Source organism: Oenanthe melanoleuca, chromosome 2, assembly GCF_029582105.1.
Source record: "Oenanthe melanoleuca isolate GR-GAL-2019-014 chromosome 2, OMel1.0, whole genome shotgun sequence".
NCBI lineage: Eukaryota > Metazoa > Chordata > Aves > Passeriformes > Muscicapidae > Oenanthe > Oenanthe melanoleuca.
The window spans coordinates 78,475,191-78,503,102 of record NC_079335.1 but is presented as its reverse complement, the minus strand read 5'-3'; positions in this window follow the sequence as shown (position 1 = coordinate 78,503,102).

Sequence of the window (27,912 nt, the reverse complement as noted above, 5' to 3'; positions counted from 1 at the left end):
CATTTCAAAAGACACACTAGTATAGGCTAGCTTTATCTTGGAAATATTTAAGTTCTCATTTACATTATTGTTATTAACTTCAGGTTTGGTAGTGTATTCAATTTAGCATATTTCATGACCTAATATATCCAGGGAATAGACTTGCTGTCTCTTTCTCCTCTCCTCTCCTCTCCTCTCCTCTCCTCTCCTCTCCTCTCCTCTCCTCTCCTCTCCTCTCCTCTCCTCTCCTCTCCTCTCCTCTCCTCTCCTCTCCTCTCCTCTCCTCTCCTCTCCTCTCCTCTCCTCTCCTCTCCTCTCCTCTCCTCTCCTCTCCTCTCCTCTCCTCTCCTCTCCTCTCCTCTCCTCTCCTCTCCTCTCCTCTCCTCTCCTCTCCTCTCCTCTCCTCTCCTCTCCTCTCCTCTCCTTCTCTTCTCCTCTCCTCCTAAGCACAGGAATTTTAAGGTACTTCATTATGCATCCACAGAGTCAGTACTGATCTGCAATACATGCCTCCATTTACTTCATTTTTGAGGTCATTCAACTTGAAAGGCAGAATAAGTGCATCCCTAAAGTGCTTGAAATAGGGGTGGTCATCAGGACTATGAGAACAACAAAAATTATGTTATTACAGCTGGCCTAAAAGACTGGAAGAAGGAAATAACAAGTAATTTGTGTCTGGCCAGAATGAATAGCCTCTAGGGATTTTTTTTTTTTTTTTTTTTTTTTGTGATTTTGGCTTTTTTTGAGGGAAACACAGGCATTGGTAAAATAATAGAATAGTGGGTACACAACTCTTACTCCCAGCTCCATTCAAAGACTTCAGCATTGGGTACAATACTTCCCATCCTACCTACCACACATCCACATATACTTTATCCATCATCTCCTGAAATGGAAGTGCATTATGGATTTTGTTACAAAGTACTTTATGCAGATTTATAAGTGAGATTTCTCCAGTGTGCCCTGACCTACAGAGACTTAAATATTTATGTAATAGTCTTTGAGTTTGATTAAACTGAAGTACATAAATAGCTGCAGAACGCTGTAATCACAATATTGCTCAACTCTTTCCCAGAGGCACTGACCAGTTCTGAAGCCTTCTGTGAAGGAAAACTCTTTCCTGGCTGACTGACAAGTACTCAACATGAAATTGCTTCATGAGAGTCGTAAATGCAGTAATCTTGCCCCAGAGCCTCATACATTATGCTCACACTACATACCTGTCATTATATGGCACTAAATGCATCAGAATGAACTGATTTCATTAACTTTCCTGGATCTGGATTGGAATGGATAAAATACTCTTAAGCCTTTAACACCAAAGAAATAGTCTTGAAAGCTAATGTTTACATTATAGCTTCACAGTATCAGTGCATAGTACAAGACTCAGGAGCTCTGTAACTTATTATTAATTTGCTCAGAACTAATTAACACTTGTTTTAATCTGATTCTAACATAGCTTAAGAGAAAATGTTAATTTTTTTAAAAAAATTTTGTTCAAGAAAGCAGGGATAATGGAGAGGAGGTCAATATAGGGGTCTTAAAGCCTTGTAAAAAACAAAATTTTTGCAAAATTCTAATTTAAGGCTTAGGAAAATTCAACAATTTCTGCAAGCCTGCTAAAAGAAGAGTGTTTCAAATAAAATTATAGAACAGTGGAAAGTTTGCATGAAGTATTGCAGCATTTATTATCTTACCATTTTGGACACTTTGACAGTAAGGCAGAATTAAAAAGGTCAATAGTAATAGAAGCATAGGTTATTTCATTCAAATCTGAATTGATAATAAAGGTAAACTCTCTCTCTGGATGACATGAATCAGTGATTCTGCTGAAGTTGTTTCAACTCCTGTCATATAATACCTTCTTTTCCAAAACTTGTGTGAATATCTGACTGAGTAGAAATTGCAAATTGTCCTAAATTGGTTGAGTCTTTCAATGGTGTGGCTACCAACATGTACACAAGAAATAACACTTTTTATTAATGCTTCAGGACCTGTTCTGGTGCAGCGATATTGTAGTTGATATTCCTTTCTGGGAAATTCTTCAAACTCTATAAACTTATGGGAAATTCATTTAATATTCAGATGAATGAAGTGAATTTTATGTTTATATACTAAGTCATTACTGCTTTTTCTTAGATTTAGTGCATTGAAATAGAAATTTAAATGAATAAATTATAAGCCTCATCATTATTTAAATATTATCTTGACATCTCAAAATTCAAAAACAATCACGAAGAGAACAATACAAATTTTAGGAGCCCTTCATGATACAAGTTAACTTACAGTGGTAATAACAGGTAACAGTCACTTTAGAACTGGAGCTGATCAAAAAGTTTTAATATCCATCTGGCAGAATTGTGTGTACTTTCAAAAGCTATTCTGTTTTTCTCCATATGATGTAAATAGCACCTTATAAAGCTTTTTCAGCAGAAAAGAGAAAAAATACACCAGAAGCTTACACACAGGTGTTTACAACACATCTTTGAAGGGACAGAGGGTCAAGTTTAAGTTTTCAGATATTAAGCTTACATTTCAAATTGATACACTATCCAATATGCTATTGAGAATACTGCTATGCCTTTTCTCACCTAAGAAACTGTCATGAAGACAGTTTCCTCAAAACCAAGTTTGTCTTCCAACAGGTAACACATTTTGTTGCTAATTCCCAATGCATACTTCTCAAATAATGTTAAATTTTCCTTAAACTATCATATTGTTAACATATTAAAAAAAGAAATCAGAAACAATAGTTTTCATTCAAAAGGAAATTCTCCTGTTTCAAAACATGCTTCCATTATGATTTCAAAGAAAAAGGCCAAACTTAGACATTTATATTAATATGTGTAGAGCAACAGTTTAGACAGACTGCAGTTCAATTCAATTTTACTTATGTTAAAAGACCATAAAAGTGTAACCAAAGTAAATCTCAAATATTTTTCATTAAAATGGAAAATTTCAACAATATTGAAACAAATCAAACAATGCACTTTGAAGGTTCTAATTATAACTTTATTTACAATTAATATTTTTCAGTGAAATATTTTTTATATGGGAAAAAGTTGTTTTGTAAAAAAAAAAAAAAAAAGACAGTTATGCCAGTTTTTCTAACAATTTTCAAGTTTTACTCATGGTTGAAAAATGGAACATTACAAGTTATCTGGGAGCAATATTCCAACTCAGAGATTTGACAGTCAGTATTTAGTAGTAGATGCAATGAGGAAATTGCAGAGGAGGCATACTGTATATCTGTGTATTGAAATTAGATTTCTGAAATTTTTTATTTTTCACCAGTGTTTTTAAACAACCATCTTATATTTGCTTATTTGTATTTCATCCTTGCACTTTTCACTAAAAATATAGGCTAATGTCATGGTGAGTGTTCTTAGGGGACAGTAATTGCTCTTAGCTGGGTAGATTTGGTGACATCACAAGAAGTATGTGCATGGGTGGTCAAAAGGACTCATACATAATGTGTAGGTCAGTGGTTTTGAAGTAGAAAATCAGAAAGGAAGGTAAAGGACCCATAAAGCAGGTGACCAGAAAACAGAAATAAGAAATTCATGTGTTGCACACCTGATCAAACAAAACAAGACAAAATGATAAAATTATCAAAGATTTTTATAATTTACTTTATTTAATATTAAAAATCTCAAAAAACTAAAACTTAAATATAACTATTTAGAACAATTATCATCCTATAAGAAGTATAGGCTTCATTTCAGATTAATTTAATGCTGCAGCTATTTTTTTTTTCTGATTGGCAGCACAAAGTGGAAACTCTTTATTGTGCCAATACAGATGCCTTTCATTATTCCACTTTTCTCCTGCCTAGCACAGTAAAACACAATTTTATCTTTAGGATATTTGTTTCTGTGGATAAAGATGACAATAATCTTTAGCCTCTTAATAAACAGCTCTACTATCCCTTACATTCTGCTACCGTGCTTCAGTAATGCTCTTTCTCTTTGCCTCATTTCTGAATCTTACAGGTAAATACATAAAGCTTCTAAGAGCTGCATGATGATCCCTGTAGGGAAATAAAGTTCTTTGTGCCAAAACTTTTGAAATGAAGACTTAAAATGTTTCGGGCTGTTGGCCTTCTTTATCAATGCCCTAAGTATCAATTTGAATGGATTTATGACTATCATTTGAATCATTACCAGTCTCAGTAGTAGTGTATTTATGAGCTAGCTGTGCTGCATTCTAACCACAGACTAATAAAAAATGACACTCATTAGCAAGATTCAAAAAAGAAAGAAAAACATTTTTGCTTTTTTCTTTTCCTTTTGCTATTCTTTTATTAAGAAAAGAGAAAAAGTAAGCTGTTGTTATTTGTTTTGGGTATTTTTTTTTACATTTCAGTACCTTACTGTGACAGCTGCTGGTTTCACGTAACCCTAGTTTCTATTTTTTGTTTCTTCTAATTTTGCTATAACTAAATTTCATTAACACTTTAGGAAATGTGAACATTTTCCTTCCATCTGCTAAATGGCTTTTAAAACCCATTTACTTTGATTTAGCAAACCTGGAAACAGCTGGCAAAAATTATTTTTATTAAGCTCTTCAGTTTCATATTTACAAGATGTGTGACTTTCGTATTCTTTCTTAAGTTCTGTAATTGGTTTCTATTTCTCAACTGTACAATTTCTTTCTAAATGCTAATCAACCAGGTGGTCAGATGTTTAGTTATCATCCTGCACATTAACCAGTTTAATGTGTCTCAGTTTAAATGTCTAGAGCTGATGATCCAAACTATGTGCATAAAAACTGTAAGAATGGTTATTTAGTTTTCAGCCATTACTTTCTTCTTCCTCTTTCTAATTCTGAACCTTATTGTGATGATTAAATAACCTAAGATAAGAATGTGAAAAATACGTTCCCTGCACTGGATGCCTGTTTACTAAAATGTTGATATTTTTCAGCCTCTGATGTACCATCAGGGTAAAAGAAGGTGTGATAGAGACTGGTTTATTACATTCTCATTAGCTCTTTGTGCTTAGTTTTGGATGTGAAAGCCTATAAGCATTACTCATTCACTTTTAGCTTGCTCCAATTCTACAAGACAAGGGATTCTGCAGCCAGCAAAAGACACTAATTTGTTTCTGGAGTGACAAATCCACGATCCTGGTCTTTCAGAGCTGCAGAAGATTCGTCCATGAGTGCGAATCCATTAATACAGAAAATTTATCCTTTTGAGATATATTTTTGTACCTGATACATCTGTGTAATCTGTACTCTGCCAGCAGAATTTAAGGTGTGAAAGCACACTTCCTACAGAATAATAATTAAAAATGATGCCTTAAGTTTTAGCTTTTATATTTTTTAGATTCTGTTCTGCACTGTGTGTGACTCTGAACTTCATTTGAAGTGTTAGTAAATTCTCTTCACAGTTCAGTTGGACAAAACAATCCTTTTCCAGTCTGAGAACCAAGGACATATTGCAGCTTCAGGCCCAAAAAGTGTAAACAACAGCAAATTGAGGGGATCAGTCTGGGAGGATGGGACTTCAGAAGTCAAAATTGGACAATTAACCCCAAAACTTTAAGTAAAACAAAACTTATAAAAGTGTGAAAACTCTTGACAAGCCATCCATGTTAGGTCCATCTTGCGTCCATCTTGGGTGTAGCCTCAGTCAGGCTCTTGTACTGCCCAAAGTGTATCCTTTAAAGGCCTTTTAATAAATACCTACTTTATTACTTTAACACTGTCTACCCTCTGTTCCAGATCATCCTCTCAAAGCATCAAAAAAAAACCACCCAAAACCAAAACCTTTCATATCACTTGCCCACTGAGCTGCACACAGCTGTACTAAAACAACATCACTGAGATGCTTTGTATCAAGCTGTACCTAATGGGTTTTTCAGTACCATGAAGATATATCAAGATATCATTTTTGGGAATGTACAATTATGGATCAGATGTCCAGAGAGCAGTGCCAGAAATGAGATACCAAAGATAAAGCTTGAGTCACCAGTATTAAACAAATTTCATCACTTCTTTGTTTAGATCTCTGACACTTAAGTAAGGGCTCTGTATTGTTTTTTATTTTTCCATGAAAATATATTTCTCTCATCTTCTTAAAAAACTTAATTTGTGATCAGTTTCAAACAATAGCTGAGTTCCAGGAAAAAAGCATACTATAAGCATTATCATTTCAACAAACTTATATAAATCAGAAATTTGTCATAAAATTGTGGCAGTGTGTATGCATCATCATCGTGCTCAATCTATTCTAACAGATTCTTTCATTATCCCTGGTAGATACCATCAGCAAGAACTCAGTCAAAGACTTCCAAAACCTTTGGGAATTCAGACTGCAGAGATAAATCTTCACTGACTTTCTGCAGATGAAGTTAGCTTCTATGAAATAGGGGAAATATCTGTGTTCCAAAATAACCCTTGAAAAATGCCACTAGACACTCTGGCACAGGAGGTTGACTAATTTGAGTGATGTTTCCAAATAAAAGAGTGAAAGACTGAGTAATGTCAGGCTCAGAGGACAAATTTTGCAATATTTCTAAATAGAATACTGATAAACAATTACAACTTTAGCCATTGGAAAAGTTCCACACAGACACTGAAACCTCCCTTTGCTCCATTGAACATGAATCCTCAGATTCTTATTAAGGTTTCAGATAGTAAGAATAAATCCTGTTGAAATAGTATTTATGTAACATATGACAGTGGTATCTTACCATATCTCTATTTGAATTATGCACACATGATGTGCATACTCCACCAGAGTACGGCCTTAAGTAATTAAACAATAAGATTCAGTCAGTTACTGTGAATTCCTAAACCTTCATGGACACATCTGTCAACTCATATCCATATCTTTTTGTGTGAGTAATTCTGATACTCTGAAATGTACCACTTAAAATTTCATGCACACAAAGCTGCATGGTGTAGATTTTTAATAGGCTAAGTTACGAATATTACGCCTTTTATTGTCATAATGAGCTAGAAATACATTTGTCATGAAAAGCTTCATTTAGCATTTAGTTGTTGACTAAATGTCTTCTGATGGTTGAAGAAAGATTATGTGCATTTCACTGTGCTGTTGTCTGTAAGGCAGTGAACTTAACCCTGTGCAGTACAAAACAAGCCACAGTGACAGAGGATGCAAAGCTGGATTGGTCTGTAGCAGTTTGAAAACATAGTTTCAAATTAGCATGCAATCTGTGTAGCAAGGGGTATCTGTTTTTAACAAAGGAGAATAGCCAAGAGATGACTTGTCAGGGGATGGTTTTAGAGTGCTTTAGAAGTTGTACTTAATTACACTAATCAATTCATACTATCAGCTCTCAAGTTTAGGCTAGCTTCATGTATGTGACAGAAACCAGTTGAGGATGGCAGAGAAGAAACAAAAACTTTCTTACACCACCAAAACCAGAAAAACTTCCCTGTTCAGGTTTCCCAGTATTTCCCAGGCACTTAGGAGGGCAGAGAGCAGAGTAATCAGAGTCACACATCTCACAGCTTCTCATTCAGGTTCCACTGTCCTCCACAAGCTTCTCTTTGCCTCTCTGTGAAAAAGCAGGAGTAGAAGCAAGAAGTGTGTGATCCTCCACCCAGTGCAGACCAGCAGTGGTGCTCCTTTCCACCTCCAGCTCCAGTCTAAGGAGAGACACTCTGATGAGGCCAAAAGTGCCTCACCAGGCTTGGATGTGCCCAGATACGTCTAAGAACCTGAAACTGCTGCTGAAGTACAATATACTTGGTGAATGTCTAGGTGACTCAAACCTGGGATTATCTAAGTAAGCAGTTCATAAAGAGTATCACACCTTCCTTTTCTATTCATTTTAACAAACAAAGGTAATTTGTATTCCTTGCAAGGATTCAAACCATTGTCCTACGCACCTTAGCCCCTCTTAATACCTTGGGTGTTATCTCTGGGTAAGCAATGCCAAGAATACTGTTCAGAGCTAATTTCTGCTGCTCAGAAACTCACCAGCAATCCTCACTCACTGCTTGTGAGATGTATGAGATGAGATTCCAGTAGCCTGCTAATCTGGGGCCAGAAATCCCTCAGTGTTGCCAAATGCAACCACATAGAGTGAATGCATTTATGAGTGCACCACTTTCTATGGTTTTAGTTTCTAAAATAAAATCTAGATTTAAGACTAGATGTGGGACTCTCCTTGCCATGGAAAAAGAGATTTTCAGGCCTGGCAACGAAACTGTAAAAAAAAATAACCTAATCAACAAACTCCATATTAAATAAATAAAGATTAAGCTGTATTGTTTTAAAGTCTCTACTATGATCTTTGTGTGCACTATGAATGCCAGTCTCACACAGCTTTACAGAAGAATGAGACAAAACCAACAGTCTCTGAGGTAACAAAGGACATTGTAATGCTTGTATTCTCTCTGAATACTGGGAACTCCAGGAGCCAGAAGGCAGAAATTTTCTAGAAAGCTGTCCAAGAGAATAAACGTAGGGCCTTGGAGCATAATTAAAGAAAAACCTATTCTGTTTGACATTCCTCATGAAAGAACGTGTTATGTCTTATGAATTCAAAACATGCAATTAAACAAAACACATTCCTCCTTCTCTTATTCCCCAAATAAAGTAAATCAGAAGCCATTGCTTTGAATTGCTGGCTGTATTAGCTAGCACAGACATCAAATATTCAGCTGGGAGCCCGTCTGAACACAAATGATTTAAGCTGCACTCCAAAAGTCAACTAAATATAAGAAAAGAACAAAACAAAACAAGTCTTCATGACTACCATATATACGATTATGAATAATTCGCTGGCAGTTATTAAAAGAAAATTATACATCAAACCTCCTTCTTCTCCATGCTTTCAACTGCAAATAAAGGAAAGACACCACATTAAATTGAGTTTTAGCTGCATTATAGATATCTAGTATGTATTGTTTGTGGAAAATGCCTTCATCTTAACTTTGTTAAAGGTAAGTTTTAAATCCAATGGGACAGATATTTACAAATTGGTATTTATCCTGCTCTGTTTAAAATATATTTAGAATACAAGGGCTGAATATTACCAGTTTTTCAGCATCACTCTCAAATTAGTTTCCTTATTATTCCTGATCAAGATTACACAAAACCATATGAACAAAAAATGTATAGTACGTCCACTTCTTACAATGAGAAAATAGCAAATTTTTTTTAAAAATTTAATTGATTTGTGTGTTTTGCAGAAGAAAAAAACCCCAACAAAACATACAGCATAAGATGGCTACTTTGTCTTCCACCTGTTTGATTCATTGATTATGAAATACAGTAATAAGAAGGAGAGCAACCTTGGTGAGACACGCATTCATAAGGGCCTCCTTCACACTTCTGAATCTCCTAAGAGCAGGATCTAGGGCACCAGGCAGGTGTTTGATAAGCAGGATGAATGGGTGATGTTTCTTGACACAGCGTTTATGAAAATGTGCTGTTCCAAATGTAAATAAATGTTTTCATGATTTTATTAATTCCCTCTCTTTTTTATGAAGAAATTTATTTCTATTTTTTATTTTGTAATCCGTTATGTACTTTTATCTTACAGCTAGGCACCAATAACTATCTTATATATTGTCATAACTCTTTTTACAAAAGGTATATGTAACTTAAATTAGTATTTTGTAAGAGAGCACTAAGTATGCAAACTTTCAGTCATCATTTGAAATGTATCTGACTAATGAGACTATAAGAAAATGCATCTATCATTAAAAATACTTAAATAATAACTTATGGAGTAGCCATGCTCCAAAAGGTTCCTTGATGTAGAAAATCGAAAGATCAGTCACTCAAGGTTAAGAGAATGAGAGGATCCTGGGAAGCAGATTTATTGTGAGTTTCCAGGTTAAATCTAACCCACACTCTCTTAAATCCATGTTCATGCAGTTTCACAGATACAACAGATATGTTCACTGAAAGAAGATTTCAATCCATACTGTGCTATAATGAAGTAAATTTGTAAATTAAAATTTGAGTTTTGAGCAGAAAAGGCACTTTTGGTAAATTCAAGCTGAAGAGAACATTCTGGGGATTAAAATTACTTTATGTCATTGTTTCTTTACTCTCTTCTCCATACTCTACAGGAGCACTAGCCCTCTGCACCTACCTGCTGATGGCAGTGCACCAGACAGTTTTCTGAATTTGGGACCTTTGTGCAGGCAGCTTCAGCATCCAAATCAAACACAAATTGTATGATACTTTGATGCAATTGGCTTGTTGGATTTTTACGAAGTCTTCAAAAGTTTAACTGAACTTTTTCTGTGAAATAATCCCAGCTCTTGAAAGAGCTGAGATAAAGTAGATTGAATTTCCAAACTATTATTTTTTTTTTCTGTCTTAAAGAGTGAAAATTGGTATTTTCTAATCAAGGAGTCATGCACCCCCCACAAATAAAATACTCTTTTTTATCAAGAGCAAGGCAGGTAAGATTATGTTAAATGCAGCCCTATAGCAAATTATTGACCTTGGCCTACATGACCTGCTTTTGCCATAATCAGTGCTGCTGCATCTAAAAACCCTCACAATACAACACAGAAACTGATCAGAAGTTATTTTTATACCTATCTCCGATTCAATGTCAAATGTATTTTCTTAAATTGCCACATTTTGGAGGTATTTGTAAAGGCACCTTGTTGATTATCACATTTCATTTAAGATTAATAATTTAAAGAAGAAACATTGATATTTTAAGTTAAATGCTGCTGAAAACACAATGTAATCACTTGTCTCATGACCAAACAAAAGTAATGTATTGAACAAATCCTTAGTCATTATTAAATTACAAATTCTGTTTTTTTAATAGAGACTTCATATTCAGTAAGCCAGGTATAGACAATACTTTTCAAAAGAGAAATATAGCAGAGCAACTCAAAATTAAATGTCTGAAATAAACTACTGAGATTATGACATTTGTTCACCATATTCTTGCTACTTCAACTTACACAGTATTTAATTAAAATACAAATAGGAAAAAAAGACAAAGTGATGTGTAAGTGAATCGTTGTTTTAGTGAATAATTTGGTCATATCTTATTGAATCTAATGAACAATAAAAGATGGCCTTTACTTATATTTTAAATCTTTAGTCAATTACATGTCAAAAAAAAAAAAAAAAAATCCAGATGTCTCAGGACAATATTCTATGCATATATTGAATAGCTTGTTTGTTCCTTTTTGTTTACTTACTAAACAAACATAAATGCTGCTGTCCTTTTTTTTTTTTTTTTTTTTAATGATCACTGAGTATATGAACGAACATATGATTTACAACTAACCAACTCACTAGCTTCTCTAATATTCTTAGAGAGGATCCATTTTTTCTGTTTGGCAGTATTGTCAGTAGACTTACTTTAGCATCTGTATTTTTATCTGCACCAGAAAATATAGTGTGTTCTACTTCTACTGTCAAAAAAAATAGCATTGGCATAGTCAGTAAGATTGGTGAAATTTAATTAATTGGTCTACAATTACAATATCTTTCTACAGTGTACCATTCACCTGCTGGCTTTATCAAACATAAAAGGTAATTATAATATATTTTTGAAATTACTCTGAAAACAAAGATTATCCTTTACATTAATAATTTATACCACATATTACACATACACACAAATATGCTTTGCGCATAGCTCTGTTACTTAAACCCTTTGCAATTTTTTTAACCCCTCTACAAATCCAGTGTAAATCAGTACTACATAAGAGTGGATTTCAGAATATGTGACAGAGGCAAAAATGCACACAGCTGCTTCTCCTTTTATCAGATGATTTAATATTATTGAAAAATTCAGTAAAAATTGACTTCCTTGAGCTGATATGAGTGACCATTTAATTTTGTGCCACTGAAATTTCTATTTAATTTTGTTGTAAGGTGTTAGGTGCATTAATTTGCTAAATCTTAAAATTCAGAAACATTTAAAATTATCATGTATGTGCAATTATACAGGAAAATATGTTAAATTTTTACTACTTTAGTAAGACTTCAACTTAATTTAATTTCTCAGCAAAGAAGCTTGGTGAAAAATACATGGTTTTTGTTCAGGTTAAAAACCCCTCTATGCTTTATTGAAATACAGCCCCTTTCCACAAAGAGGGACTTATATTCCAGAACATTCAATGTATAGTGTTAAAAATAAAAGGTTCTGAGAAATACATATATATATATATATATATTTATGTATATGCACACACATACACACACACATATATATATATATACATATCTATATCTGCATTAATACATATATACATATAAACATATATAAATCTGCAAAGGTTGCTATTAAAATAAATATGTTTGGAAATAAAATTATCCACAAAAACTTATGATAGACAAGAACTAAGAGAAGACAAAAAGAAATTTTCAACTCAATCTCTTACATGAAGATAAATTCAAAAATTCCCAATTGAGTGAATTAAAGCAAAAGGCCGTAAGTTGTGAATGTCTTCATTTTCTTACTAGTAGTTTTACATCCAAAACTAAGGGAAGATTTTCCTAAAAGACTGCTAAAAGAGAAACAGTAAATCATATTAAATTAGATTCAAGGCTGGCAAATTTAATTCCTAGATGAACAAAATGAAACAGATAGGAAATTGTATGTTAAGTTTCTGGAGCAAAAGGTACAAATCACTTCTTACCTTCAGACTGTTTCATTCTCATGTTCATATGTAAATATAAATATAGAGTAACTGATTATTTAATAAGGTTAACTCTGATTATTGGTTACATGATTCTGTCATACATTACTGTTATGCCAGAAATCTACAGTGTCTTCTCCTTCAAAATTCCTATTGAACCCTGCATCCATCAAAAAGTAAAAAAAAAAAAAAAAAAAAAATCTGCTATCCCTCTTTATTGCTGTATAAAAGGTTATGGTGATATTATTATTGCTGCTAAATTTTGTGTACAAAATTATTTCTGCTGGGTTTTCAGCATTTGTGCCATTTGTGTTGGATAATCTGAAGATGAAATAAAGAGCTTTTGATGGTGTCCTGATGCTGCAAGAAAACTGACAGTGCCAGAAGGATCCTGTTTGTGAGAAAGCCACCCATGAATAGATAGACTTTTTCATGTGGGATTGGCCTAACAGACCATGTGGCCTCAGATTTTTCTTAACTCAGAACTCTGAGGTTTATAGGTAGATTAAGTGTAGTACTGAATAATAGTTTCAGATAACTGGCCTCTTCAGGAAGCAGGTGAGAAGTTATGGTGTAAATCTCATAAAAAATTATCTGATCTCAAATTCTCTACTGTCTTTAATGGAAAACAAAATTAGTAGCATAAAACAAGGAAATAAGCATTAAAATATCTTAATTTTGAAAGTGGCTAAACTAAATTTCAGGGCCCAGAAAAGGAAATATTTTTCATGCAGACACTTTTGAAATCCTTTCCTGTATACAGGCTCCAACTTCCATCTTTCCTCTTTAAACAGGCCATTCAGCTGATGATGGATAGCAACTGAAGAGTCCAAAGGATAATTCTAGTTTAAATGGACTAGACTTCTAGACTCTCAGGACTTCAACAAGTCTGATCTCAGGTGTGTTAAGGACTAGAGACTGCACAAACTTGTCACACAACTCAGATCTGCAGTTCCATGGCAGCTACAGCCCAGACTGGCATTAATTGCCACATTAATACCTCTTTCCCAGTGTTTCCATCTTTGTCACTCCTGGTTGTGCCAACCAGTGTCTATATCATGAAGCTATCTTTGTAACCTTCCAGAAATCTCGTTACCTTTTCACATCTCATCACACTGCCCCTCTAGCTGATGTCAGGCAGTCTTGAGTCTTCAATGAGCACCAGCATCTGTGATCCCAAGACTTCCTAGAGCTTTTTAGCTTTTCACATTTTTATCTTGACCCAGTAGGCTGTAACAATTTAACTCTCACACTCTTGTCCTCTCTTATCTCTTCTTAGATTCTGGTCCACAATACGTTCACCAGACCATCATCTGTTCCATAGAAGTGCTCTAGGCTTCTGAGCTAGTCATTTTACCAGCTCTTCTTCTTCCTGCCTGTGTTAGTAGTGGACTGACTAGGCAGTGTTAGGTTAACAGCTGGACTCAATGATCTCAATGACCTTTTCCAACTTAAACAATTCCATGATTCTATCACACTCCCTCTTGTCTTTGTGGTTCCTACCCCCTCCCCATCCATGCTTCTGCATTGGGTACTGCTGGGAGCTGGTATCTGGGCTGGCAAGCAGTGCAGGTGTGTCTCTAGCACCAGCTGCATGGGGATAATCACTGACTCTTCAGGAATCAGCTGAAGACAAAGGTAAAGTATCCTTTGACAGTATCTGATGGACAGAAACAAGATCTTTGCTAACAGAAGCAAAAGCCTAGAGAGCTCTGTAGCAGCTGCACCAGCACCCACCACCACCAGCAGCACACACCCTGAGGCTCCCAGAAGTTCCCAGAAGATCTGGAGTTCCCAAACTGCTGTGCAGCATGGTGCCTGCTAGCAACATCTGTTTACATCTCTTATTTACCGAATAAGCTTACAACAAGGCGTAACTAAAGCATGATCAAAATCATCATCTTTTCATCAAAACAAACAGGGATATAAAGAATAAATTCTGTGGTGGAGACATCGCTTTTTTCCAGTGTTTCAAGATCTAAAGAAAATGCTTCTTTTATCTTTTTAATTCCACTGATTTTGACTTCACTTTCAGGTCAAACATTTAGGTGAATAAAATACTTTATGTTAATGATTTTATTAAATAGGATTATTAGATATTTTCTCATCAATGAAATGTGAGAAATCATGTAAAATATTAACTTACTAATGCTGACCTTTTGACACACCTTAATTGAATTTTTTATTACTGTTTCTATTTTGTGAATATTTTATCTGTTTGGCTTGATTTTGGACAAAAGAACATCTTCAAACACTGACCCTGCCTAAGAAAGTCTTATAGCAGTGAACTTTCCCAATGACTCTACTACAAAACATTGATCATCTTCCCAAAAGTAGGTAACTTGGAGGAAAGGAAGGAAAATACAAAGAGCATTGTCAGAAGAAATTCTCCAGGAAAATGGATAACAAAATAACATTTGCCTGTGTGCAGATGTTGACAACTGTATTGCAAAATGATAAATAAGTATTTGAACACGGTTAGTGATCCTTTCAGCAGGGAAATACTATTTTTTAGTTAAAATATAGTTTATCATATTAATGAAAGATACTATTTTAGTTAATAATTTTGGAAAGGATGTTAAGAAAGCAGGGTGTTTTCATGCTGCAAGAATGTGCCCAGACTATGGACAGACAAGGAAATACATAAGGACAAATCTGGAACTGGTGAAAAACAGTATTTTGAAACAAATTAGATTTGTGTAACTTTGTCATTTTAGAGAGGTATATTGAACTTGCCAGCAGTAATGTTTTCAATAACAGAGTACTCTGAGACTTATCTCAAAAATTTCTGCCTTACACTCTTTTCTATGTCCTCAATCAGGTTAGCAACCACAAACAAAAAATCTATATAGCAGGAAGTTTGTTCCCCTTAGATAACCTGTGGAGAAATAACATTTCTACACCCTAAAAATAATCCCAAGTGACAAAATATGCATTCACATCAGATAATTTACATCATAATGACTTTATCATTTAAGTACTGTTATCCTCTCCAAAGACTTCCAATTCCACCTTCTTAAAATTTTGCTGAAATTACCTTTTCTTCCCTAATGCATTTTACCATTCCTTTTCAGATATTTCAGAGTGATAGTGGAGCCTCAATATGTTTTTGCATGAAGGATTTCTCACACTAGCAACAGATTTTTTGCACAAGGAATTAGAAACAGATCTGTAAAAAATGCTGGTTGTATTTTTCTAAAATAAAATTTGGGCTTGTAAGGGATTTTTTCTCTCTACATCCACTGACACTACTCTTTATACAGCCTTTAACACTAGTCTGGGCTCTCATATTAATATTTTCTTCCCAGTATTCCTTTTATCATTTACCAGAAGTGGTAGATGTCAGGTGATACAATAAAGCAATCTTCAAAACTGACTCCTATTTCTTTCCTGATTCTACTTCATGTCTTGTTTTTTATACTCATACTGGTATACTTAGCTCTTAAACAAATCTTTTCTTTACAAGACTCAGACATAGATTTAGCCCTGGACTTCAGGAGAGGTAGCTTTGGCCTGCTGGAAAGCAGCTCGTGGGGAAGGACCTGGGGATTGAGGTGGACAAAGAAGCTGTCCTGGTGCCAGCAGTGTGCCCTTGTGGCCAAGAAGATCAGTGGTATCCTGGGGTGCCTTAGGAAAAGCATTGCCAGCAGGCCAAGAGAGGGAATCCTGCCCTTTTACTCAGCCCAGCTGAGGCCAAATCTGGACTTCTGTGTCCAGTTCTGGGCTCCTGGAGACACATGGAGCTCCTGGAAAGGGTCCAGTGAAAGGCTTTGAAGATGATTAGAGATCTGGAGCATCTCTCTTATGTGGCTGACAGAGTGGCTTAGCCTGGAGTAGAGAAGAATGAGAGGAGTTCTTACCAATGTATACAAATATCTTAAAGGCAGGGAGGATGGGGCCAGGCTCTGCTCAGTGATGCCCTTCAGCAGGAAAAGGGGCAACAGGCACAAAATGAAAGACAGCAAAATATGAGGAAAACTTCTTTACTTTGTGAGTGACAGAATAGTGGAACAGGCTTTCCAGGGAGTTTTTTTGAGTACTCTTCTTTGGAGGTATTTAAAAACCTACCTGGACATGATCCTGTGCAACCTGCTGAACGTGAATTAGAGGGGTTGAACTAAATGATATCCAAAGGACTGCTACAACCTCAATCATTCTGTGAGATTGCTCAGGTCTTTAGCTTGTGTATTAATGACATGTATTCTGGAGCATCTGTCTTATGAGGAGACACTTCAGGAGCTGGCTGGAGAAGACTGAGAGGTAATCTCCTTGAAGTACATAAATATCTCACAGGCATTTGTCAAGAAGATGGTGCCAGGCTCTTTTCAGTGGTGCCCAGAGACAGGATGAAGAATAATGGCCTAAACTAAACACAAGAAATTCCACCTCAACATGAGGAAAAGTTTCCTTACATTGAGGGTGGCAGAGCACTGGAACAGGCTGCCCAAGGAGGTCATGGACTCTCCTGTTCTGGAAACATTCCCAACCCACCTGGATGTGCTCCTGTATCACCTGCCCTAGGTCATCCTGTCTTGGCAGTGGGGTTGAGCTCCATGGTTTTCAGAAGTCCCTTCCAACCCTATGAATTCTGTAATTCCACAATATTGACAGATTTTAGCAAGTTTAAAACATTGTTAGCAATGGAACTATTTAATGTCAAGTTTTTCACTAGATTTGTATACAATTAAATACATAATTTTATTTTTTGGAATGGCAAAGCAGTTTTATTTTTTTCTCATTACAAGTGGGAATGTTTACTACATATGGGAGGGTTAAGTTCTATTCAAACAAAATGACTGCAGGAATTTGACCCTTAACAGTTGCTAAAATATTTTAATATTTTTAACAATATAAGTCTTAATTCAAGTCTATCAAATTCTGTTGCACTATAAGATAAACAAGGGTTGAGGCAGGCTTTTTAATAAACTGAATCTTCTATTCCTATAATTAAATAAAAATTTGACAATTGATTTAACATTAACTGTATTTTTACACAGGAATTATACTTTTCTTTTCCTTTGCTCCAAATATAAAATGGATTTCTAAGTCTAAAGAGATCATTATTCACTCCAATTCTCACACCAATATATTTATATTTTTTAAATTTCTGAGACTAAAGCAGCAGCTATTCTCAATGTACCATTTTTCTTATGCTTTCATAAACATGAGAGAAGCTCTGTGATTTTCATATATATTTTGTTCAAGCTCTGAGCTAAGATTGAATCAATTAGAGTGATTTTCCTAGTTAGACATAAATATGTAACAACTCTAATCTCTGTTTAATGACATAAATAGCTTATATTTAGTTCTTCTGAAAATACTTGAGAAGGTTATGCTATACATAAATGCTCTATTTCAATCGTTATTTTCCATATACCTGCATTTAAAATACACTTCCACTACTGCTGACAAGTTTCACAGACTCCTTTGTGTTGGAGGGGGGCTGTACACTGTTATGTACCTACATGAAATGGAAGATCCAGCTCCCAGACAATTTGCAATTTGAACACGAGGCAAGAGACTATATGAGGATGTGAAATGACAGCAATATATATTGAAACAGTAGAAAAATAATGGCCAGCAAGCTTTGGCCTCTTCTTCTAATAGTGTAAGTTACTTCACAGGTTTTTGAAGACAACTGAGAAAATTTTTATAAGATGGGCTAGCCCTGCAGCAGATTAGGGATGAGGGACATTTTTAAAAGCAGTAAGAGGAGCCTTTATTATAAAAATATTCTAGCTAGCTGAGCTATCTTAGCTTCTTCCAACAATTTTTCAGCAAAGTTCAATTTGTCAAAAGCTTTTCTGCTTGCAGATTGCAGCCCTAAGCTTGGTGTAGCAGATTCTGGTCAGGACAGGAACAAACAATGTATATGCATTTGTGCTGGGGAGGGTCACTGACGCTTGCTTCTCCTGATCTGCAGTTTAACACCGTTTGCCTATCCAAAGGACACAGATCTATTTCAACTGCTGCTAGAGGTGAAGCTGTAATCACTGTAGTTTAGCATTTTCAAGGCTCACTTCTGTTCCCGTGCAGATTAACCCAAGACCTTAAGAGAGAAACCAATATGAACAAATACTGGTGGTCTTCTTTCAGCAAAGTAGTTGTAGATTTAACTTGCAATTATATCCATGCTTAAGTCCTGAATTTTGTCCATCTAATTTTGCATACACATCAGTCACACTGATAGGTGATAATGTTTTACCAAACTTCCTTTCTTCCCCCAGAAGTTTAATGTAACCATTAAAATAAGAGGATAATGTTTAGAATAAATCTTTAGCCACAGCTAAATTATTTGTTCATGTATTTTCTTTAATATTGCACACAGATAATTTGTAGAAAAGTTTATTAAAGTTCACTATTTAAATCCATATTCATATACACCTTTTATACAAATCAATTCTTTGTGTGAACTTAAAGTGGGGAAAATGGGGCAGAAGTCCATTTTCACTTTTAATTTGCACAGTTAACCCCAAAGGCTTCTGAGCTACAAGAGCAGAAGATAAATTCACGCTGTAGTTTTTGAACTTATAAATGAAATGCTAAAAGAAATGATCCATTGTTAAGTAATTAGTAGCATTCTATGGCATAACTTTTTGACCAGAAGTGAAATAAAAATGTTGCCTGACTGCTTAAACAGTGCATTGAAGAAGTCTATGCTCTATGAAGAAGTCCATGTTACAAGATCTATCAGGACAATTTCTGGGGAGTTGGAGATTTCCCTAGGCAATACCCTGCAAAAAGATACAAAATCCCTGACAACCCACAAGTCACATAGAGGGTCTCTCAAATTACAAATACTTCCAAAAGCCAGAAAGAAAGATTGCAAAATCCCCTTCCTTGTAAAGAGCAGAGGAGAAACCGAAGTGCCAGTCACATTACATATTGGAAAAGAACAAAACTCTACAAATCTATACTACAGAACTGAAGGATTCAACATTCATGTTCCTTTAGATATTGGAGAAAGAAGTATTTGCTGTAAAACTCATGCTTGTTTTAGGAGGTCCACATTGTTCAGTGGGCACTACATATCCTACACTTCAGGAAAAACAGACAGAAAATGCTTAAATTTTCCATTGCATTCAGACATTGAAAAACTGCCTCCTTCACACAGCCCACCTAATTCAAGTCCCTAAATTCCTTCACCTGGATGAGGAGGATCAAATGCAGGCAGCTTGCTGCCTTCAGGTGGCCCTGATACCCAAGGAAGGGATGATGGAGTTCAGTGAAGTTGCATAAATTCGTTATCTCAGGTCTATCTACACCTCTTTAGATTTGTTTGTTTGCTTGTTTGTTTAAAAAGATTTCTGAAGCTTTAACTTCAGCCAGACTGTTGTACTGCACTCCCTAGTCAAAACATGAGTTTTGGGAGCAAGGAGATTTCTTCTGAACTTTCATGTTACATGCCTTTATGTTTTGTCTTCAGTGTTTTTGGTTTTGAAATAAGGGAAATGGCCAAATGTCTAACAAATTGCAGTTTTAAGGACTTCACTTTTACAACTTTATGATTTGCCTTGACTAAGGTATACTCAGAGATGCTAAATAGGGTCTTCAACCTGCTGTACATCTCAAGATGCATAGTGAGGATGACAGTATCCCATCCATAGCAAACATCCCTTATGAACAGAAAATTCTCAGTTGGCACAAAAATTGTATTTATTATTTTCCTGCATTTTCAGTTTGAGTCAAAGGAAAAGAAGATAGTATATATATCTCTCTCTACCCTCCCCCCATTTCCACCTGCCCCTTAAAAAGACAAGTGTTTTTCATCACAGGCCAGAATTGTCATATGAAAAAGAAAGAGATGAATCTAAAGCACATTGAATTCCTAGACTGATTAAGAGCTGTGTTTTTTAGATTACTTGTAGCTTCCTTTTAAATAAAAAGACAGCTTAAAAAAAAAAAAAAAAAAAAAAAAAGTTTGAGTCAAATAATCTGCTAAAATAAAGGTGCAGACAACATTGCTTCTCCTTAGCCCTCCAAATCTTATGTCTGTTTCTCTTTTTGCTTTATCATGACAACAGCTTTAAATTATATACTTCTAACACCTTCTTAATTTTCTTTTTTCGCTTTAATTTCCTAAAGTCAAAACCAGTTTTGAACCTATCCATCTGGCTTATCTCATTATAACTGTCTGATTGGAATTATCTTCCCTATGGCTTTGCTAAACCCACATATTACCTTGCCTCTGGAGATCTTCAGTCTAGTATCCTTTTTTTTTTTTTTAAATTACCTTATGAAAAAGATTTAGGAATGATATTTTCTTATCACCTGAGAAACTGAAGTTGGCTTTATCATATGTCTCACCGAGTTTGTACACAAATGGCATTTTTACAGGCAACAATGAATATAAATAAACTTCTTAAGCACTCAGATCTCTTGCATACTAAAGGAAACAGAACATTGTTTGTTTTCTAAGTGAATGAAACATTCATAAAATTGACAGCAAATACATGGAGCAGATTTATGTAATTATGGCTTGAATGTCAGACAATAATGTTATCTATATAATTTAAGTTGGTTTAGCACTAATGCCAATACATTTATGACTCTTCCCTTATGACTTTGTTTAGAAGTTACAGAAGTCAAGGCAAAGAAATTTGTTGACGTCAACAACCTGAATTAGGTTCAGACTGTTTATTTGTTTTGTCTGCTCTGGTACCTAAGAAAACACTTTTTTCTTTTTCAAAGTAATAAGTTATTTCCTTCACAGATTCCAATTCTGTATACTGTAAGCATAAAGACTAAGCAGCTGACAGCATTTCTCAAACCATGATATTATGCTGATTTCTGATGCAACTGAAAGCAGATTGCATGAACAGAAGGATTTGTGTTGTAGATCATCTGTTTGTTTGCAAAGATAAATTTTTTTCTCAAGTGACCAGTGTGCTGAATGATGGCTCTCTTGCTAGAGTTTTGTATCCTATAAAAGTGGCCAAGATTATCATAAATAAGTGGCAAATGTGAGTAAATGTCTATGTTTATTACAGAAGTATCTGGCATTTTAGAAATACTAAGTATCCACCTTCTAAAAATCATGGTAGGTTTACAAGTATCTGTGGTTTGATCACCAAAAAAACCCAAACAATCAAACTAAAAACAAAGCAATAAAATACAAGTTTAGATAGGTAAATTATTATATATTTCTTCAAAAGACAGAATAAATGTTACAAATATTATTTGCCATTCACTATTTACCTTTTCAAGAAACAATGAGCAAAGATCCATCATCTGCATATAAAGGATTTGTACATGTATTTCCAGAAATGGAAACTACCTGGATAAAATCTTGGAGACATAACTCATATTTTATGGAGCATATCATTGTGTTTAGTTGTTTACAAGATGCAGAATGGCATGACAAATGAGGTGTGACACAGCAAGTCAACTTTAAAATAAAACTCTTCTATTTCTGGATCTGTTATTTTGGATTATGTCTCAACAAAACAGATCCATAGGAATGGAATGATAAAATATTCAATGCATTTGAAATGTCAAGGGTTGTGGTAGTTCAGCTAGAGTTAAAGCAAGGTGCAGGTAAGTTTGACTTTCCAGCTATAGAATGAATTTCAGTTAATTCCTAATGCTTAGTTACAGTTAGTGTACCTTCAAGAAGTTACAATTACAACCATTTATGGAAATATATTTCCAGTCACTTGCTCCACTGCATCCTCAGTATTGAAGACTAGGAACTATTCTTGAACATATCCATTTTGTAGAATTAGATTGTATACCAAGAACATTAGAGATGAGAGATATTCAGTTCTTGACTACACAAGTGATATATTACTGTAAAAAACATCAGAAACAGCCAACTAATTTTGGATGTTTTAAATAATATAATAAATATTTCCTATTATGTTTTTCAAATTCTTATAAAATCATGATACAAATGAATCCTGTTCCCAACATTTTTTTTTTTTTACATAAGTATCTCTGAAAGTGGCGTAAGTTTCACGTAATTCAATTGAAATTATCACTTCATTATTGTAAAACCAGTTTAGAACTACAATCATGCAGTAAAAATCTTAGAGGTACTTCAGGGTAACTCTTCTATACTTCATTTGAAGTGTGAGGAATAATCAGGGGTAAGGCATTTTTTCTCTGCCTTCTTGTTTTCTTGTATTCTTAAAAAAAATATAGAGCATAACAAACATGAGTATCAAAATACATCACTATTTTTCTATTACAAAAACACCATACTTGAAAACTACTACTTAAATATTAAAAGTAGATGAATCTCTTAGAAGCTTTTTTCCCTGCCACACTCCTGTGAAAGCTGGCTGGGAGTCCTGACTGCAGGCTATCACACCTTTCTCTCACCAGTAATAGGATCCTGGGAAGTGCTTAAACAAAAGGATATATATTGTCAGAAGCATTCTGCTGAGAAGGAAGCCTTGATTTAAGACTGACTCTACTGAGAAACTTGAAAACAGATGCCCCAAAGTGGGCATGGTTTTTGGATTTCTGAGTTTTGTTTTGAGATTAAGACAAAGTGTTATCGGGGGAAAGTCAGAGACATATCAAATCTTTGATATCCCTTCAATAGAAATGCATATTGCTGGCAATCTTATCTATCAATCCACTTACCAAACACAAAAAGTATTTATAGAGAACGTAGGAATTCCTCTTCCACAAGAGTGGACAGTGACAGGAAAAGAGGCAATGAGCATAAGTTGATTCAGGGAAAATTCTATTTGCATATAACAAAAAAAATATCTTCACCATGAGAACAGTTAAACACTGAGAAGGCAGCCCAGAGATGGGATGCAATCCTCCCTGATGGAAATACCAAAGAGTTGGCTTGACAGAGCCCCGAGTAACCTAATTTAGGGTACTGCTTTCAAAGGAAGATTACATGATGTCCAGATGTTTCTTCCAGTTTAAAACTCTCTGTGATCCCACAAAAGGCAATATTTACTATCATTCAGGTTATCAAGTTCTTTGTGATGGTGCTTTTGCTTTTATCTTTCAATAGTTCCTAAACTACCACAGCTACAAGAAACTTCAGGAACAATCTAGACCAGAAACCTGTTTTAAGGAGCATCAACTGTACCCAATACCACACTGACTGTCAGAAGCACTTCTGCTTAATCTTATAAGCCTTATTTGACCAGTACCTTACAATTATTATTGTAAGGAAGCTGTCATATTCCTTGTACCTAACTTCAAGCTTTCTCACTGCAGTTTTAACCTACAACCCTTTTTTCCAAAAAGCTATTGGTGCAATTATTATTTTATTTTTCTTAATGAGTTTTGTATTTTAAAACGTTCTCCCTCTGACTCTTCTTCAAAGTAAGCAACATCTTCATTCTACCTTTCCTGGTGGGTGCTGGCCCTGGGTGTTTAAAATAGGAAAGTTCTCTCTATGGAGACAGCTGTCATAAAAGGCTTGGTGCATAGTGCCATCCTCCCCCACCTCCTCACTGAAATCACTGGGAATTAAGCAGATAACTAGTGCTGTAGAAATCTGCCCTCAATGTTCAATTCAATGATTAGATTTCTTTGTTAACCCTCCTTTTTGTCTGTGGGATATTTGCAAAGGGATATTTTCCTGTTTTTTTAAATTCTTATTTTTATCTGGGCATAGTTTTTATCTGTCAAAGCTGGTTTATGAAGGCTCTGAATTCTGAAATAAACATTTTAATGATAGGAAAACAAAGGGAAACTCAAATGAAAGATTAGTTAAGTTTTGTTTCAAAGCTGTGACCTTTTAAATAATCTACACATAAATTTTTCTTCTTTTCCATTCTTTTTGTTGCTTGTGTTTGTGAATAAGTGGAAAAATTCCACTCCAACAGCTCACAATCATTCATATATATAAACATTATCTAATGTAGTGTATGCAAGCTCAGGATAGAAATATTGCCATAAAGTACTAAGGGCTGCAAATGAGTTAATGTGCTGTGGAACTGAGCCTGAATACAAATGTAAATCCTTGTAGGCTATTCATAGGTTTAAGCTCAATAACTATGAAAATTATTTCTAGGTATTTTAGCCTATATCTAACTGTAACCTTGTCTAATTTTTACTGTGCCATGCAGAAGGGTGCAGAAAGTCTGACCTAGATTGAATAGTTCAAAGAGAAAAACACACAAGGGACACACTGATGTTAGCATCCTAATTAGAAAATGAAACAGTTAAGAAGAGATTAAACATTTTTGTTCCATAATAGAGAAATTGTACTGAGCATACCTGGCAATGTCATCAATCACTATCTTTTCCATGGAGGAAAAAAAATATTTGCTTATAATGTTCAAAAATATCAATGTTCTATCTTACTGAAGAGCAACATTGGGACATATCTATAAATTTTATTAAAGATCAGAAATGGAGGCAAAACAAACTAGACATTTACTTAAGATTAAAGGCCCTACTTAAAATGACAAGAGACAAGAAAAACAGATAAGAGTGGCAATAAATATTCCTGTATGCCAATAAAAAAAACAACAACCCACGCAAGAATTAATTGTTTCTTTAATCTAACAAAAATTACTTCTGCTATATAAAATATCCTTGATTATGAAGGATTGCTAAAATACTTCAGAAATATAGCAACTATGAAAAAAACATATTTGTTAAAGTAGAGAGAGACATTGGATATGATTTTCTGTATGTTTATCAAATCACTTGGCATCCTTTAGAACAATTACTGCCTTTCTACAGAAGAATTATCTAGTGGGTCTCTATTCTGCCTCAGCACATAGCATGCCCTATGTTGAAATAAATATGTTTGAGGTCCATTCCTGCAAACTGATCATATTTAATGTAAATTGGTACATAGCTGAATGAAACTTGAAATATTAATGCATAACAGAAAATATTTTCCTCCTAAAGCCACATTAATAATAAGAGGGAGAATAATTTCCTACTGCCAATTGTGACACAGCAAAACATAGAAGTAGTATATCATAAATATTGAAGCCTATGGTCTACACACAACAGAAGATTAAGCAGAGCAAGAGTTGTAGATCAAAACAGGGTAAACATTTACAGCTGACTGGTTTGCATTTCTTCTGAGATTGTTGCAACAGGTCAAAATCCTAAAACACTTAAAATAAAAAGAGGGAAAAGAATAAAAATAAAACAGATGGAAAGAAGAGACAATATTAAATAAAAAAACCCACAGATTCTTTCCAAGGAGACTACATTGCATCTAAATTATTTTTATAGAATTACAAGACCAGTCTGTGTGCTTAATATCTTTCAGCAGAAAATAGGGGACACAGAAAGATCTCTGAGGAGATTGTTTTCCAAGTCATCCAAGCCACTAAGAAATTTAATAAGAAGAATAAAAGAATCTTGTTGTATTTTTTAAATCATTGAAATACATAACTACATTCAGGCATGCACACTGTCCTTCATGGGGTAATAATTTAAATGATGGAAAAGGCACAATGTCGAAGAAGAAAATGCAGAGCAGGAGAATTTCTTGAAAAGAAACTGACATTTTTCTAGAAAATAAAGAGTAATTGAGACTCTGTAATAAATGCCTTTGACTTTTAAGACATAAAATTAGGAACAAATACTTTCCTGGTATTCTCCAAGTATCTCAGCAAAATATGTGGGCCAGAAGCAAGCTCCAAAAGGCCTCTGATCAGCCAGGGAGTCACAGTACTAAAGAAGAAAAAAAAAAAGACAACAAACTTGTTCAAATTGTTCAGAGGGGGAAAAGTGGTTACAGAGAAGGAAGAAGAAAAATAAGCCAAGAAAAAGTAACTTAAATGACTTATTGGTCCAGCAATTGCCTCCAGTGAAAATGTCTTTTAGACCTCCAAATACCATACAGCTAGAAAAGTCCTTAAAACCCATTAACATGGCTCCACAACATCAATATAACAATCAAATCAGTGGTCTCCCTGAATAGCAAACTTTCTTTATGTCTCACTTTTGCTGCTCTTTATACATGCACTGAGGAAATGTAGCTAATCTCTGTATACTGGCATCCTGTAATTGTCCAGGAACTGGTGCTTAAGGTTTGTTGGCAAGTTTCAAGGAAAATGCTCCTGTCTCGTGTGTCAAGAAATTCATAAAGGGTGAAGACAGACAGTGAGAATGAAACAAAATTTCAGCACCTGACAAAGACAATAAGAATGCTCCTGAAACTATGTCTTTTAACAAGTTTACAGTATAGGAACTTGGAAGGAGGGATAATTACTATACCAGTTTTCAAGAAGAAAACAAACAAACAAACAATAATTTTGTATCTTCTACTAATCTTTTGTTTTATGAATCACCCTTTTTGAAAAATATTAGAATAATTAATCACTATTTTTAAAAATTCACTGCTTGTAAGAAGGACCACTGGGAAAAGAAGGCAAAAATATTTTAATTTTCTTTTGTCTTTCTATCCAAAAACCTTTTAAGTTAAGGCGGTTTGGCTCTCTGTTTTATTTGTTGTTTTTTTTTTGTTTTTTTTTTTTTAATTCAGTATTTTACTTTTGAATTGTATTTCATAGTTTTTGAACTCTCATCATATGAAACTTACCAGGGTAGAATGCATACAATAAGCATATAGTATATAAATTAGTTATAGATACATTATTAATATTGCATGTATCTTACTCTAATACTACTCATTCATCTCTTTTATTCTGAGTAAGTCATGGTTTCATGGTTAAACTTGTTCACTTTCTATTATTTAGTTGCAAAAGTAAATCATAGCTATTATGTCCTACAGTCCAGGTTCACTACTTATTCCAGTTAAATTATCACTTGATAGCTGAATAGACTAAAAATATCATGTTATTAAAGAAATTAGGGCACAAGAGAAAGAATATTTCCTTTATTCACAGATGAAACTTCATTTGAGATTACTACAAGTTACCTGGAAATAAGGTAGCTTTTAGCACTTCTGTCCCTCATCTTCCTTTATCCTGTTCCAAGCACATTAGTATTAATAAAAATCATTCTACTGGGAGTAGGTCTATAAATATCAGAATGTTACTTTACTTCATGGTATCTTATAAACTCAGAGCTACATGGAAATTCCTGGATGCTTCCTGAAAATCTGGTGAGATTTCATGTACAAACAAGTTATATTAATGGTCAATTAATCAGCATTTCATAGAGGTACAGTAGACACTGAATTTATCAGCTGAAATTCCAGAAAAAAGTAGCTATATTTCTGACCAAAAACGTCCAGGTACATAACAGCAAAGCATTGTTCCAGCCCAGATGTTTCAGAGAATGCAAGGAAAGAAATAATATTACAACTTGTACATCCATAAAGCACCCAGAAAAAAATTGTTTTCATGGACAAAGTTAAGAACTGCATCTGTTGTTGAAAAATTACCCTTTTTTTTTCCACTTACCAATAGTAAA